Raw genomic sequence first — 14,365 nt, 5'->3', positions numbered from 1 at the left:
TGTGGAGCCTAAACTGGCTTTTGCTTAATTGCGTTTGAACTTTACTCCTCTATCTCCTCCCTTCTGTCATACGTCATACATCTTATTAATGAACTAGGTTGTAGAAATATGAGATCCAACTCTGGCTGAAGGTATGCATGGAATCCTCCCTCAAATGCCAACCTGATAATAGTCATGGCAACGCTTTACAAGTTGACACCATCATGAACACCGTTCATCCCTTCTGACCTGGAAAAATGCTCAATAAAAGCAGGAATTCCACTAAGGTGTTCATCTCTGTTCTTCCTGCTTCATTCATCTCTCTCTCCCCTTTTTTCTTTTTTCTTTGCAGAACTGATGGGCTGCCCATGAAGACTGATCCTTAAGAGGAAATGTGTCAACTCTGGTGATTTATATAAAGAACACATTATCCAACAAACTGTTTAAGGAGGAAAGGAGTAGAGTAGAATAGAATAGAACAGAATGTAGAATAGAATAGAATAGAATAGAATAGAATAGAATTCAGAATGGAATGGAGTGGAGTGGAGTAGAGTAGAGTAGAATGTAGAATAGAATGTAGAATAGAATAGAATTCAGAATAGAATAGAATTCAGAATGGAATGGAATGGAGCAGAGTAGAGTAAAGTAGAGTAGACTAGAATAGAATGTAGAATAGAATGTAGAATAGAATTCAGAATGGAATAGAATAGAATAGAATAGAATTCAGAATTGAATTGAGTAGAGTAGAGTAGAGTAGAGTAGAGTAGAGTAGAATAGAATAGAATAGAATTGAATGTAGAATAGAATTCAGAATAGAATAGAATTCAGAATGGAATGGAGCAGAGTAGAGTAGAGTAGATTAGAGTAGAATAGAATAGAATAGAATAGAATGTAAAGTAGAATAGAATTCAGAACGGAATGGAATAGAATAGAATAGAATTCAGAATGGAATGGAATGGAGCAGAGTAGAGTAGAGTAGACTAGAATAGAATGTAGAATAGAATGTAGAATAGAATAGAATTCAGAATGGAATAGAATAGAATAGAATTCAGAATTGAATGGAGTAGAGTAGAGTAGAGTAGAGTAGAATAGAATAGAATAGAATTGAATGTATAATAGAATTCAGAATAGAATAGAATAGAATTCAGAATGGAATGGAGCAGAGTAGAGTAGAGTAGATTAGAGTAGAATAGAATAGAATAGAATAGAATGTAAAGTAGAATAGAATTCAGAACGGAATGGAATAGAATAGAATAGAATTCAGAATGGAATGGAGTAGAGTAGAGTAGAGTAGAGTAGAATAGAATAGAATAGAATAGAATAGAATAGAATAGAATAGAATGTAGAATAGAATTCAGAATAGAATTCAGAATAGAATAGAATAGAATTCAGAATGGAATGGAGCAGAGTAGAGTAGAGTAGATTAGAGTAGAATAGAATAGAATAGAATAGAATAGAATAGAATAGAATGTAAAGTAGAATAGAATTCAGAACGGAATGGAATAGAATAGAATAGAATTCAGAATGGAATGGAGTAGAGTAGAGTAGAATAAAATAGAATAGAATAGAATAGAATTCAGAATGGAATGGAGTAGTGTAGTGTAGTGTAGTGTAGTGTAGAGTAGAGTAGAATAGAATAGAATAGAATAGAATAGAATAGAATAGAATAGAATAACAGATTTGGAAGGGACATTGGTGGTCTTCTGGTCCAACCAATTTTCTAGTCATTTTTTTTCCTGCCGGTTTTGTTTCGCAGACTTATCATTGGGTAGATTGGAAGACTGATCCTTAAGAGGAAATGTGTCAACTCTGGTGATTTATATAAAGAACACGTCATCCAACACACTGTTTAAGGAGGAAAGGAGTAGAATAGAATAGAATAGAATGTAGAATAGAATAGAATTCAGAATGGAATGGAGTGGAGTGGAGTGAAGTGGAGTAGAGGAGAATGTAGAATAGAATGTAGAATAGAATAGAATTCAGAATAGAATAGAATTCAGAATGGAATGGAATGGACTGGAATGGAGTAGAGTAAAATAGAGTAGACTCAAATACAATGTAGAATAGAATGTAGAATAGAATAGAATGTAGAATAGAATAGAATTCAGAATGGAATGGAATGGAGTAGAGTAGAGTAAAGTAGACTAGACTAGAATAAAATGTAGAATAGAATAGAATTCAGAATGGAATGGAGCAGAGTAGAGTAGAACAGAATAGAATGTAGAATAGAATTCAGAATAGAATAGAATAAAATTCAGAATAGAATAGAATTCAGAATTGAATGGAGTAGAGTAGAGTAGAATAGAATAGAATTGAATGTAGAATAGAATTCAGAATAGAATAGAATAGAATTCAGAACGGAATGGAATGGAATAGAGTAGATTAGAGTAGAATAGAATAGAATATAGAATAGCAATAGCAATAACAATAGCAGTTAGACTTATATACCGCTTCATAGGGCTTTCAGCCCTCTCTAAGCGGTTTACAGAGTCAGCATATTGCCCCCAGCAACAATCCGGGTCCTCATTTTACCCACCTTGGAAGGATGGAAAGCTGAGTCAACCCTGAGCCGGTGAGATTTGAACAGCTGAACTGTAGAACTGCAGTCAGCTGAAGTAGCCTGCAGTACTGCATTTAACCACTGTGCCATTCAGAACGGAATGGAATAGAATAGAATAGAATTCAGAATGGAATGGAATGGAGTAGAGTAGAGTAGAGTAAAGTAGACTAGAATAGAATGTAGAATAGAATAGAATTCAAAATGGAATGGAGTGGAGTAGAGTACAACAGAATAGAATGTAGAATAGAATTCAGAATAGAATAGAATAAAATTCAGAATAGAATGGAGTAGAGTAAAGTAGAATAGAAAAGAATGTAGAATAGAATGTAGAATAGAATAGAATTCAGAATTGAATGGAGTAGAGTAGAGTAGAATAGAATAGAATGTAGAATAGAATTCAGAATAGAATAGAATAGAATTCAGAACGGAATGGAAAGGAATGGAGCAGAGTAGAGTAGATTAGAGTAGAATAGAATAGAATGTAGAATAGAATAGAATTCAGAACGGAATGGAGTAGAATAAAATAGAATAGAATAGAATTCAGAATGGAATAGAGTAGAGTAGAGTAGAATAGAATTCAGAATGGAATGAAGTAGAGTAGAGTAGAGTAGAGTAGAGTAGAGTAGAGTAGAGTAGAGTAGAGTAGAGTAGAGTAGAGTAGAGTAGAGTAGAGTAGAACAGAACAGAACAGAACAGAATAACAGACTTGGAAGGGACATTGGTGGTCTTCTGGTCCAACCAATTTTCTAGTCAGTTTTTTTCCTGCCGGTTTTGTTTCGCAGAGTTATTCATTGAGTCCCCCTTTCTTTCTTGTTATTATCCTCTCCTTTAGTACCCTTTGGAAAACATATTTAAAAACTGTTGGAGGGAAGTGGAGTAGAACTGCTTTACAACAAACGAGAACTTTTGCAGATGCCTGACTTTGTGTGGTTTTGTGATGGATGCTCTGCAGCTTTCTCTCATCGTGCTCTGTGCCTGGCACAGAAATATACTCCAATATCTGCGGTTGTGAAAGATCTCAACTCGAGATAGAATTCCTGTTTGGATGTGTCTCTGGTGATAACAATCCGATTGTTAAAACGTGAACTGTAGTAGGCTTCCCCTCCTTCCTGAACGCTCTTAATTCCTCCCAGCCATTCAAGACCTTTTCCTGGACATTTTCGGTTCCAACCCCAAAACCAACCACCGACGTCGACTCCAGAGACAGCACAGGTCAATTTGACCGATTCTCCCGGTCCCTGCGTTTCGGACAGCTGCACGTTGGGGAAAACGCCTGGTGGAATCAAAGAAAGTTTGGAATCACAAATTTGGCTCCTGCGATAAGAAACCTTGAAGTTCTTAAGCGATCTTCCTACAGATCTTTCTTTCTTTCTTTCTTTCTTTCTTTCTTTCTTTCTTTCTTTCTTTCTTTCTTTCTTTCTTTCTTTCTTTCTTTCTTTCTTTCTTCTTTTAAAAATAAGTTGATATTTGTATTCCCTTACATATAGTTACAGGTATACCTTCACACCATTATTATTTTCATTTATCTTTATCACTTTTTACGTATTTGTTTTTCCATGTGAAAGATTAAAATATACATTCTGGGTTGCTTACCATCCTGTACACCTATTTTGTATTATCACCACTCTATTTTTTTCTTTTCTTTTCACCCTCCCTCTCTTTTCTTTCTTCCTCCTCTCCTTACCCTTTCCTTCTTCCCTTGCCTCTCCCCCTACTCCTCTCTTCCTCATCCCCCTCCTGCCCTCTCTCCTTCTTTTTCTATCCCTTCCCTCCTTCCCCCCCTTTCTCTTTCCTCCTTCTATCCCCTTTCCTCTCTTCTCCTCCCCTCCTCTCTTCCTCATCCTCCTCCTGTCCTCTCTCTTTCTCTTTCTATCCCTTCCCTTTTTCCTCTCCTTTCCTCTTTCCTCCTTCTCTCCCCTTTCCTCTCTTCTCCTCCCCCCTCTCTTCCTCATCCCCTCCTGCCCTCTCTCTTTCTCTTTCTATCCCTTCCCTTTTTCCTCTCCTTTTTCTTCCTTCTTTCCCCTTTCTTCTCTTCTCCTCTCCTTCTCTCTTCCTGTCCTTTTCTATTATTGTGGTTATCTCTTCTCATCTGTGAACAGGTGTATTTTTGGGGTGGTATTCCCACAAATCCTGTTATAATTTTCTGCTTATTCTTTCCTGTCCCCTTTTCTTCATTCTCATATCCTAGCTCTATCTATCTATCTATCTGTCTGTCTGTCTGTCTGTCTGTCTGTCTGTCTGTCTGTCTGTCTATCTATTTCTTGAACATATTAGTACTTTCTTTTCTATTCTCTCCCTTCTTCCCCCGCTTTTCCATTTAATAGCGTCTTGTCTGGATTCTGTATCTCTCTCTCATTTTCTTTTCTAGATTCTTTTCTCTAACCAATCATAAAATCTTCCCCATGTCTTGAAGTACACTGATTCCTCTTTATCCTTTATTCTCAAAGTTAACCTGTTCATCTCTGCACAATCCATTTCTTTTTAATTCTCTCTTCTTCTGTTGTTCTTTCTAGGTCCTGAATAGTTGAGGAAAACAGAAATGGATGGATCTGGGCCAGATGCAATTTCTTCTCACAATCCCCAATGCTCAACAATTCTCAATTCTAGGAGAAATTCCCTAACGATGAGAGCAATCAATAAAGGAAAATTCATAAACATATAAGACAGTTCATCTTTGCTTCCATGCCATCGTGTATTCCCTTCATCCCTTCTCACCTGGAAAAATACTCAATAAAAGCAGGAATTCCGCCAAGATGTTCATCTCCGTTCTTCCTGCTTCTTTCATTTCTCTCTTCCCCCTTTTTTTCTTTTTTTCTTTTCTTGTTTGCAGAACTGATGGGCTGCCCACGAAGGCTGTTTCTTAAGAGGAAATGTTTCATCTCTGGTGATTTACATAAAGAACAGGTTGCCCAACACACTATTTAAGGAGGAAAGGAAGCCGGGAACAATCTCTACAAAATGTTGGAACTGCAAGATGTGTGTCTTTGTGCATGCGTGTTTGTGTGTGTAAAATTTTCTAAAGAAGAAGGGGAACAAGCAAAAGGAGAACAAAAATTGGTGTAGAACTATAATATCCATCAAGTTCCAAGAAATGCACCCATCACAAATTGTTCAGTTTCCTCAAAGAATCAATTTATTTAGATACACCATTTTAGCACTAACTGGTAGAAAGCCAGTACTAAAGTTCCCAGGCTATACACCCCACTATGAATAAGATTTTCACATTTGTGCAAAACAATATGTGACATTGTCCAACTGGACAAAGAAAGCTGGTTGCTTGGCAACTTCACTCATCCTTCTCTGACCATTCAGCTGTTGGAATGTAGCTGACTCATTGGCTAACAATTGGTGTGGCCCTCCAGTGCCCAGTGGAGCTGGCGGCAGATTTTGACAGTGAGGAGGTTGAGGAGGAAGATGGACCAGTCCTGGAGTCTGGGGAAGGCTCTGATGAGGGCTCTGAGTTGGAGGCAGAAATGGGGTCAGGGCCGTCTGACAGTTATCAGCTGCCTTCGGAGTCGGACATCAGTGAGGCAGAAGAACAGCTGGAGCCTGTTCCCAGTGTGTGCCTGCGCACAGCTGCCAGGAGAAGGGTACAGCTAAGGAACAAGGGCAGAGTCAGGAGTAAAGGCACAGGTTGACGGTGAATGGCCCCACCCATAGGAAATAAAAGAGGATATTTACTACATACAAGAAATCCTTTACTTATAAACACCATGAAGCCCAAAATTTCCTAAGCACGTCAGTCATTAAATCAATTTCCCCCATTTTATGAACTTTCTTGCCCTAGTCATTAAGTGAATCACTGCAGTCGTTAAATTAGTGACACAGTTGTGGAGTGAATCTGTCTTCCCTGATGAGTTTACTTGTCTGAAAGTCGCAAAGGTGGATAACATGACACACGGCAACTGTCTTGAGTACAAGCCAGTTTCCAAGCATCTGAATTTGGATCACATCACATTGCCCTGGTGCAAAGTGTGAAAAATAGCCATGAGCAGAAGTGGTATTCTACCTGTTTGGACCGATTCGCCTGAACAGGTAGCGGAAATCGCAGGTGGCCCCCCCTCCCCCTCCCCATCTCCATGGCATCCCATTTGGGCCCTTTTTTCACCAAAAGCGCATGCGTGGAAGGCTGAGTGCACCCGGGAGCGCTAACATTTGCACACTGCAAATAGGGAAGGTAAGTGAATAGCACCCCTGGTCATGAGTCATTCTTGTAACTTAAAATGGACACTAAGTGAATGGTGATAAGTCGAGGACCACCTTTACAATTAAATGTTCCTTCTGCTTCAAGGCCTTTCCAACATTTATTACTGTTAGAAGATGTTTGCAATGAGAAAAAAGAAGACACATATCTGTTCTGACCCACCCCCCTCCGTATGGTGAGGCACGCCAACACAAGATTACTGCTAGACAATTTATTCACAGTAAATTAACACACCGACAAGACTTTGGCAGCAACCCAGACTTCCACAGATAAGAAATACACACGAGAACTTCTCCAGCTTTAGTATATTAGTTGTGTCCTGCAAACAGCCTCCTCCCAAAGTCTCTTCTTATATACTCTCTTGGGAGGAGCCTAATCACAACCACCTGGTCTCAATTATCTTCTGTATCTCCGTAGTTGCTGTCAGTGCTTATCTGCCCGTCTTTGCCTGGCATCTGGGACTAACTCCCTTAGCTCCTCCCCACAGCTCCAGGGCCTGACATCAGGGACAAACTCCCTTTAGCTCTCACCGCTGCTCTATGCCTCAGGCGCCTCGTGGTGGCCAAACAGCCTCTCTGATCCCTGCTCAGAGTCTGAACCCTGTCCAGGGTCCTCCACATCTTCCAGAGCTGACTCATAGGGTCCCTCGCTATCGGAGTCTGTTTGCAGCTCCAACGGCTCCTGCTGGGCCACAACACATATCTTATGCATAAAATTTAATCTGGCTATTATCAGTAGCTGGTTTCAGATTAGACATATACCTTATATAGCAAAGGAAGGCATACAATTTATGTATAGAAAAACATGAGGAGGAGAACTACAGAATAATAGAGTTAGAAGGGACCTTAGAGGTCTTCTAGTCCACTCCCCTGCTTAGGCAGGAAGGCCTATACCATTTCAGACAAATTGTTGTCCAATCTCTTCTGTAATGAAGCATTTACAACTGCTGGAGGCAAGGAGTTCCACTGGTTAATTGTTATAACTATCATGAAATTTCTCCTTAGTTCTAGGTCGCTTCTCTCCTTGATGAGTTTTCATCCATTGCTTCTTACGTGCTTTTCACTGCTTTTGTTCTGTCCCTGCTACACGTTAGTCTGCATGGAGTTCGGTATGCGAGTAAACCCATCTATCCTTCAATAAAATAGACCATGTGTGTAGATCTGAATGCTTTATTGAAAGAACAGGATATGGTGAAATTGAGGAAAATAGGAATACATACAACGAGAACCAAGTACAAGATAGGTAGTATTGGGTTACTGCCACTGGTGGGATTCAAATAATTTAACAACCGGTTCTCTGCCCTAATGACCAGCAGGGTAGGTGGGGCTTGGTGGTCATGTGACTGGGTGGGAATGGCCAACTCAACATCATTCACGTTCATATTCAACTTTTTTATTTTTCTTTAAAAAAAAAAAAACACAAATATGTCATCATTTGTCAATCATTAAGACATTAAAGTACAATTTTTTTTTTGTTGTGTGTATCCCTCCCTCCCTCCACCCCCCCACCCCCCCTCCTCCTTCCCCCCCCCCCCCCGACTTCCCAGAACCCGTACACGGTATGGATTTTTAACTAACACAGTCTAAAATCTATTGAGAAAAAAGAAATAAAGAAATTAATGACATTCTAGATTGACCTTAGCTTCTTCTTACTGAACTGACTTTTAACAGTTTAAATCATTTCTGATCTTAAGCATAGGCTAACTGGAATTTCTTAGTCCCGTATTTATTTTGTATATAGTCAATCCATTTTTTCCAGTCTCGTTTATATCTCTCATTTGAATGATCTTTGAGATATGCCGATATTTTAGCCATTTCAGCTAAGTTTGTTACTTTCAATGTCCATTCTTGGATTGTAGGCAAGTCTTCCTTCTTCCAATATTGCGCCACCAACAGTCTTGCTGCAGTTATCAGGTGCAGAGTCAAGTTGGTCTCTACCACTGTAAAATCAGTACATATACCTAGTAAAAATAACTGAGGACTAAACTTTATCCTTCTTTTAAAAACATTTTGCATGACCCACCATATTTTTATCCAAAATGCCTTAACCTTTTGGCAGGTCCACCATATATGATAATATGTAGCATCGAGAGAACCACACCTCCAACATTTAGGCTGTACATTCGGATACATAGAAGCCAACTTTTTAGGATCTAAATGCCATCTATAGAACATCTTGTAAAAATTTTCTCTCAGATTTTGAGCTTGTGTAAATTTCACATTTCTTACCCAGATTCTTTCCCATGTATCCAACATTATTGGTTCCTCAATATTTTGAGCCCATTTTATCATACAATCTTTAACTAATTCTGTTTCCGAATCCATCTGTATTAATACATTATATATCCTCTTTATATGCATTAAGCTTTGATCTCTTATTTGTTTAAACAGATTATCCTCAACTTGAATAAAACCAATTTTTTGATCTATTTTCCACCTAGCCTGTAATTGCCCATACTGGAACCATGTTTGAACTACCTTCTCCTCTTTTAATACCTCTAAACATTTTAATTGTAATACCCCCCTTTCCGAGGTAAGAAGCTGTCTGTAAGTAATTCTGTCCTGTCTTTGTGCTGTATTCATATTTTCAATTGCGTGTCTAGGAATTGCCCACATGGGTATCTTGTCATTTAATTTATATTGATATTTCTTCCAGACCCGCAATAAAGCATTTCTTAAAATATGACTTTTAAAGGTCTTATCCAATTTTTTGTTGAATAACAGGTAAGCATGCCAACCAAATACCAGATCGTGTCCCTCAATGTTCAATATTCTATCATTGGTTAAATGAATCCAATCACTAATTGCAGATAATGCCACTGCATCATAATATAGTTTTAAATTAGGTAGTTTCAATCCTCCTCTCTCACGTACATCTTGCATTATTTTCATCTTTACCCTCGGCTTCTTTCCTGCCCACACAAATTTGTTGATACCCTTCTGCCATTCTAAAAGGTTCGCATCTTTTTTAAGTATAGGTAACATTTGGAAGAGAAATAAAAATTTTGGTAAAATGTTCATTTTCACTGCCGCTATCCTACCCAGCAAAGATAAGTGCAATTTCTCCCATTTTTTCATCTCTGTCTTCATCATTCACGTTGATGGGCACTTCGCCTTAGCTGTTACAATGTAATAAGGGTTAACTGGAGAGGCAGTTTCTGTAAGCAGGGCAATAAAGATTAGGCTAGAAACAACACTAGAATGTTCCCTTCCTGCCCTCCTTACAGGATTAGCCCTGTAAAGTGGAAAAAAACAAAATGAGATTTCTTCCAACAACGCATTGCTTAGAAAGCTACCAAATGGTTCTCCCAAATAGGTGCGAACTGGCTGAATCCCACCACTGGTTACTGCTGAACACAACTGTTCTGATCTAGGCTTCTCCAAAAAGCATGGGACAGAGTCCTGGTCCCGGCAAAACCCCTTTTATTAAATGAATGTGAATTCCTCTCATTCACATTCAGCAAAGGCCTGGCAAGCAATCTTTCAAAGGAATATTTATGAGTACAGATCTTATCTATCTTGGAAAGCTGCCATGTCAATATTTTCCAGTTTTCCTGTGCAAGGAAAGACTGGGCACAGAGTCTCTGGGATTCACGGAGAGATTTTCACACTCCTGAAATGAATCCAATGACCAGTCAAATGAATTGTTTCCTGCAAAAGCCCACTCCCCTTTCGCTCCTCTTTTATTTCCTCTTGGAGGGGCCCATCACCTTCCACCTGTGACTTTACTCCCAAGTCGACCCTGATTTCTGAGTTGTTCTTTTATTCTGGCAGCTCTGCGCATGCGCACACTGGGAACAGGCTCCAGCTGTTCCTCTGCTCACTGCTGTCTAGCTCTGAGAACTGCCAGACGGCCTTGGCCCCGTCTCTGCCTCTGATGCAGAGCCCTTGTCCGAGCCTTCCCTAGGCCAGGACTGGCCCATACTCTTCTCCAACCTCCTCACTGTCCGAATCTGCTGACAGCTCCTCTGGCTGCTGGCGGGCCACAACAACAACAATGAATAAATACAAGCAATTTAAATCTCACCAGCAATGCTTTGAGTGTGGGATGTGGGTTTGTCCTTGGATGACCACATGCCATAGATTAAGATGGATGCTTCTTTGCGCTCCTGCCTTCTCCAAATGCTAAAGGAATGGAGTCTAGCTTTCCAGCATGCACTTGGTTTGAGAGTGCAGGCTAATGGGTAAAATGGGCTGAGTCAGCTTCAAACAATATACTTTGTATTTTGTCTCTCCGGCCACCAGATGGGGCTAGAGAGCAACAACAGTACATAAAGATCTTAGGTTGGGCATATTTGTCCCCTCAGGCCACTAGATGGCGCTAGAGAGCATCAGCAGCATATAAAGATCTTAAGTTGGGCATATTTGTCCCCCCAGGCCAAGATTTTTATATGCTGCTGTGGTTCTCAAGCCCCATCTAGTGGCCTGAGGGGACAAATATGCCCAACCTAAGATCTTCATATGCTGCTGTTGTTCTCTAGCCCCATCTAGTGGCCTGAGGGGACAAATATGCCCAACCTAAGATCTTTATAGGCTGCTGTTGTTCTCTAGCCCCATCCTCAGGCCACTAGGGCTAGAGAGCATCAGCGGCATATAAAGATCTTAGGATGGGCATATTTGTCCCCTCAGGCCACTAGATGGGGCTAGAGAACAACAGCAGCATATAAAGATTTTAGGTTGGGCATATTTGTCCTGTGAGGCCACTAAATGAGGCTAGAGAACAACAGCAGCATATGAAGATCTTAGGTTGGGCATATTTGTCCCCTGAAGCCACTAGATGGGGCTAGAGAGCATCAGCAGTATATAAAGATCTTTGGTTGGGCATATTTGTCCCCTGAGGCCACTAGATGGGGCTAGAGAGCATCAGCAGTATATAAAGATCTTTGGTTGGGCATATTTGTCCCCTGAGGCCACTAGATGGGGCTAGAGAGCATCAGCAGTATATAAAGATCTTTGGTTGGGCATATCTGTCCCCTCAGGCCACTAGATGGGGCTAGAGATCAACAGCAGCATATAAAGATCTTAGGATGGGCATATTTGTCCCCTCAGACCACTAGATGGGGCTAGATAACAACAGCAGAATATAAAGATCTTAGGTTGGGCATATTTGTCCCCTCAGACCACTAGATGGGGCTAGATAACAACAGCAGAATATGAAGATCTTAGGTTGGGCATATTTGTCCCCTCAGACCACTAGATGGGGCTAGAGAACAACAGCACTATATAAAGATCTGGCATGACAGCTTTCTAGCATAATAAATTTGCAGCTTTGGGGCATTGGTAAGACAAGGGTAAAATAAGCATCAAGGAATGGAAGTTTTTTAAAGATTACCCAAAGCTAAATATAAGGAGGAATTTCCTGACTGTAAGAACTATCCAGCTGTTTAACAGCTTGACTCCTGGAGTTATGGGTGGCCCATTAGGTAGTCCTGTATCAGCAATGGTGTGAAGATTCCTATCCTGAACAAGAGAATTTTCCCAAAACACCTGAAAGCAGGAGAAAAAAAATGGATGGTAAACTAATCAAGGAAAGAACAAAGCTAGAACTCAGGAGAAATTTCCTGAGAGTCACCACAATTAATCTCTGGAAGAACTTGACTCCAGAAAGTGGAGGTTTTTAAGAAGAGATTGGATAATCATTTATCTGAAATAATAGAGCGTTTTCTGTATCATGTGGGGGTCGGGGTGGGACTAGAACAGGAGTCCCCAACCTTTCGGACGTCAGGGACCACTAAATTCATTATTTTCAATCCCGCGGACTACTAATATGATCCACGTAATGATCGGCTGGGTGGGTGTGGCTAGGTGGTCATGTGATTTGGTGGGCGTGGCCAACTCAATGCCGTTCACGTCAAGCGGGGCCTCGCCAGCCTCACCCCTCCCCTCCCAGCCACTCCTCGCCTGCCCACCTGGGCTCCTCAGGGCCCCAATAGGAAGCAGTTGCTGGAGCTAAGCAGCCCCTGTGAGAAAGAATTGGCAAAACAGCTGGCTCAGTTCGAATTGGATCTGACCGAGAAGGAGGCTCAGCAGAAGCACCTCACTGAGGACTACGAGCACAGGCTTTCCAAGCAGAGGGAAGACCTGTGAGAGTGCAAAGCCAGGTACTGGAGCCTGGAGGCTCAGTGGGTTGGGCTGGTCAGCTAGTTCCAAGCCATGATGCAGTCCACCTGGAATGAGGCCTTCTGGTTCTTTAACACCAGTGGTGCTTCCCTCCAGCCTTCGCCCAAAGCCCTTCACCAGGAGGCTGAAGCAGACCCCATGTCAGAATTCCTGCCCCCGTCCGACCCACACAAAAAGAGCCCGAAGGGGGGGGGACTCTCTGCAGCAACGCAAACATTCATTCCATGTATCCAATCATTTGAGGATCCCTGATTTAGTGCAATACAAAAAAAAGGAAATACAATACAATATTTTGCAATACAAAAAAAGGAAATATTTTTTTTCTGTGGATCAACCACCATCAACATTTTCTCATGGACCACCAGTGGTCTACAGACCACCAGTTGAATGACAGCTAGACTAGAAGATCTGCATTGATCCCTTCCAACTCTGTTTTTCTTTCGAACTACGTTGGGGTCTGAATTCCGGTTCTATTTTGGAATCTCCGTCCTTTGAAGAGAAGGCGGAATTCTCTTTTACAGAGTGATCTTTAAGAAGCTACGTCGGGCCTTTGCCTTCAACATGGGGAAACCTTAAGAGGACCATGTGGGATTGGGAGAGTTGGAAGCGGGGCCATTGGGCCTCCCAATTCCTCCACAGTTTGAGCTCCTGTATGTTCATCTGACCCCCTGGGATATTCATTAGAAAACATCTCGAAAATGTCTGTTCTCACGAAACTTAATAGCTTGGTCGAGTTGATTTTGTGCCCCATGACTTAGCAATAACAAGTCCATACATATAAACTTACATACCAACCAACACATTCACCAAGCAACCAATCACGGAGAGTCCAGGAAGTTCAAATCCCTCCTCTTTAGGAGAAAAACCAAGAAAAATTCTATAAAGCCTTAGTAAGACCACACCTAGAGTACTGCATCCAGTTTTGGTCAACACACTATAAAAAGGATGTTGAGACTCTGGAGAAAGTGCAGAGAAGAGCAACCAAGATAATTAAGGGACTGGTGGCTAAAACATACGATGAACGGTTGCAGGAATTGGGCATAGCTAGTCTAGAGAAGAGAAGGACCAGGAGAGACATGATAGTAGTCTTCCAATATTTGAGAGGCTGCCCCAGAGAGGAAAGGGGTCAAGCTATTTTTCCAAAGCACCTGAAGGCCAGACAAGGAATCAGGGATGGAAACTGATTGAGGAGAGATTCAACCTGGAAATAAGGAGGAACTTTCTGACAGTGAGGACAACTGGCCCATGGAACAGAAGTTGACCTTGGAAGTTGTGGGGGGGGGGGCTTCATCACTTGAGACTTTCAAGAAGAGACTGGATTGCCATTTGTCAGCAATATTGTAGGATCTCCTGCTTGAGTGGGGGAAGGTTGGACCAGATGACCTATAAATCATGTTAATCTGATGGAAGAAAATAAGACCTCTCTGGAATCTGGGTAGGATTAGCCTGGCTGAGAGAAGACTATGAGAAGGTAAGATAGAGTTCGGTTGACCAGCAGGTCAC

The sequence above is a fragment of the Thamnophis elegans genome, chromosome Z (genome assembly GCF_009769535.1).
Source record: "Thamnophis elegans isolate rThaEle1 chromosome Z, rThaEle1.pri, whole genome shotgun sequence".
Taxonomy (NCBI): Eukaryota; Metazoa; Chordata; class Lepidosauria; order Squamata; family Colubridae; genus Thamnophis; species Thamnophis elegans.
This window is presented reverse-complemented; position numbering follows the sequence as displayed.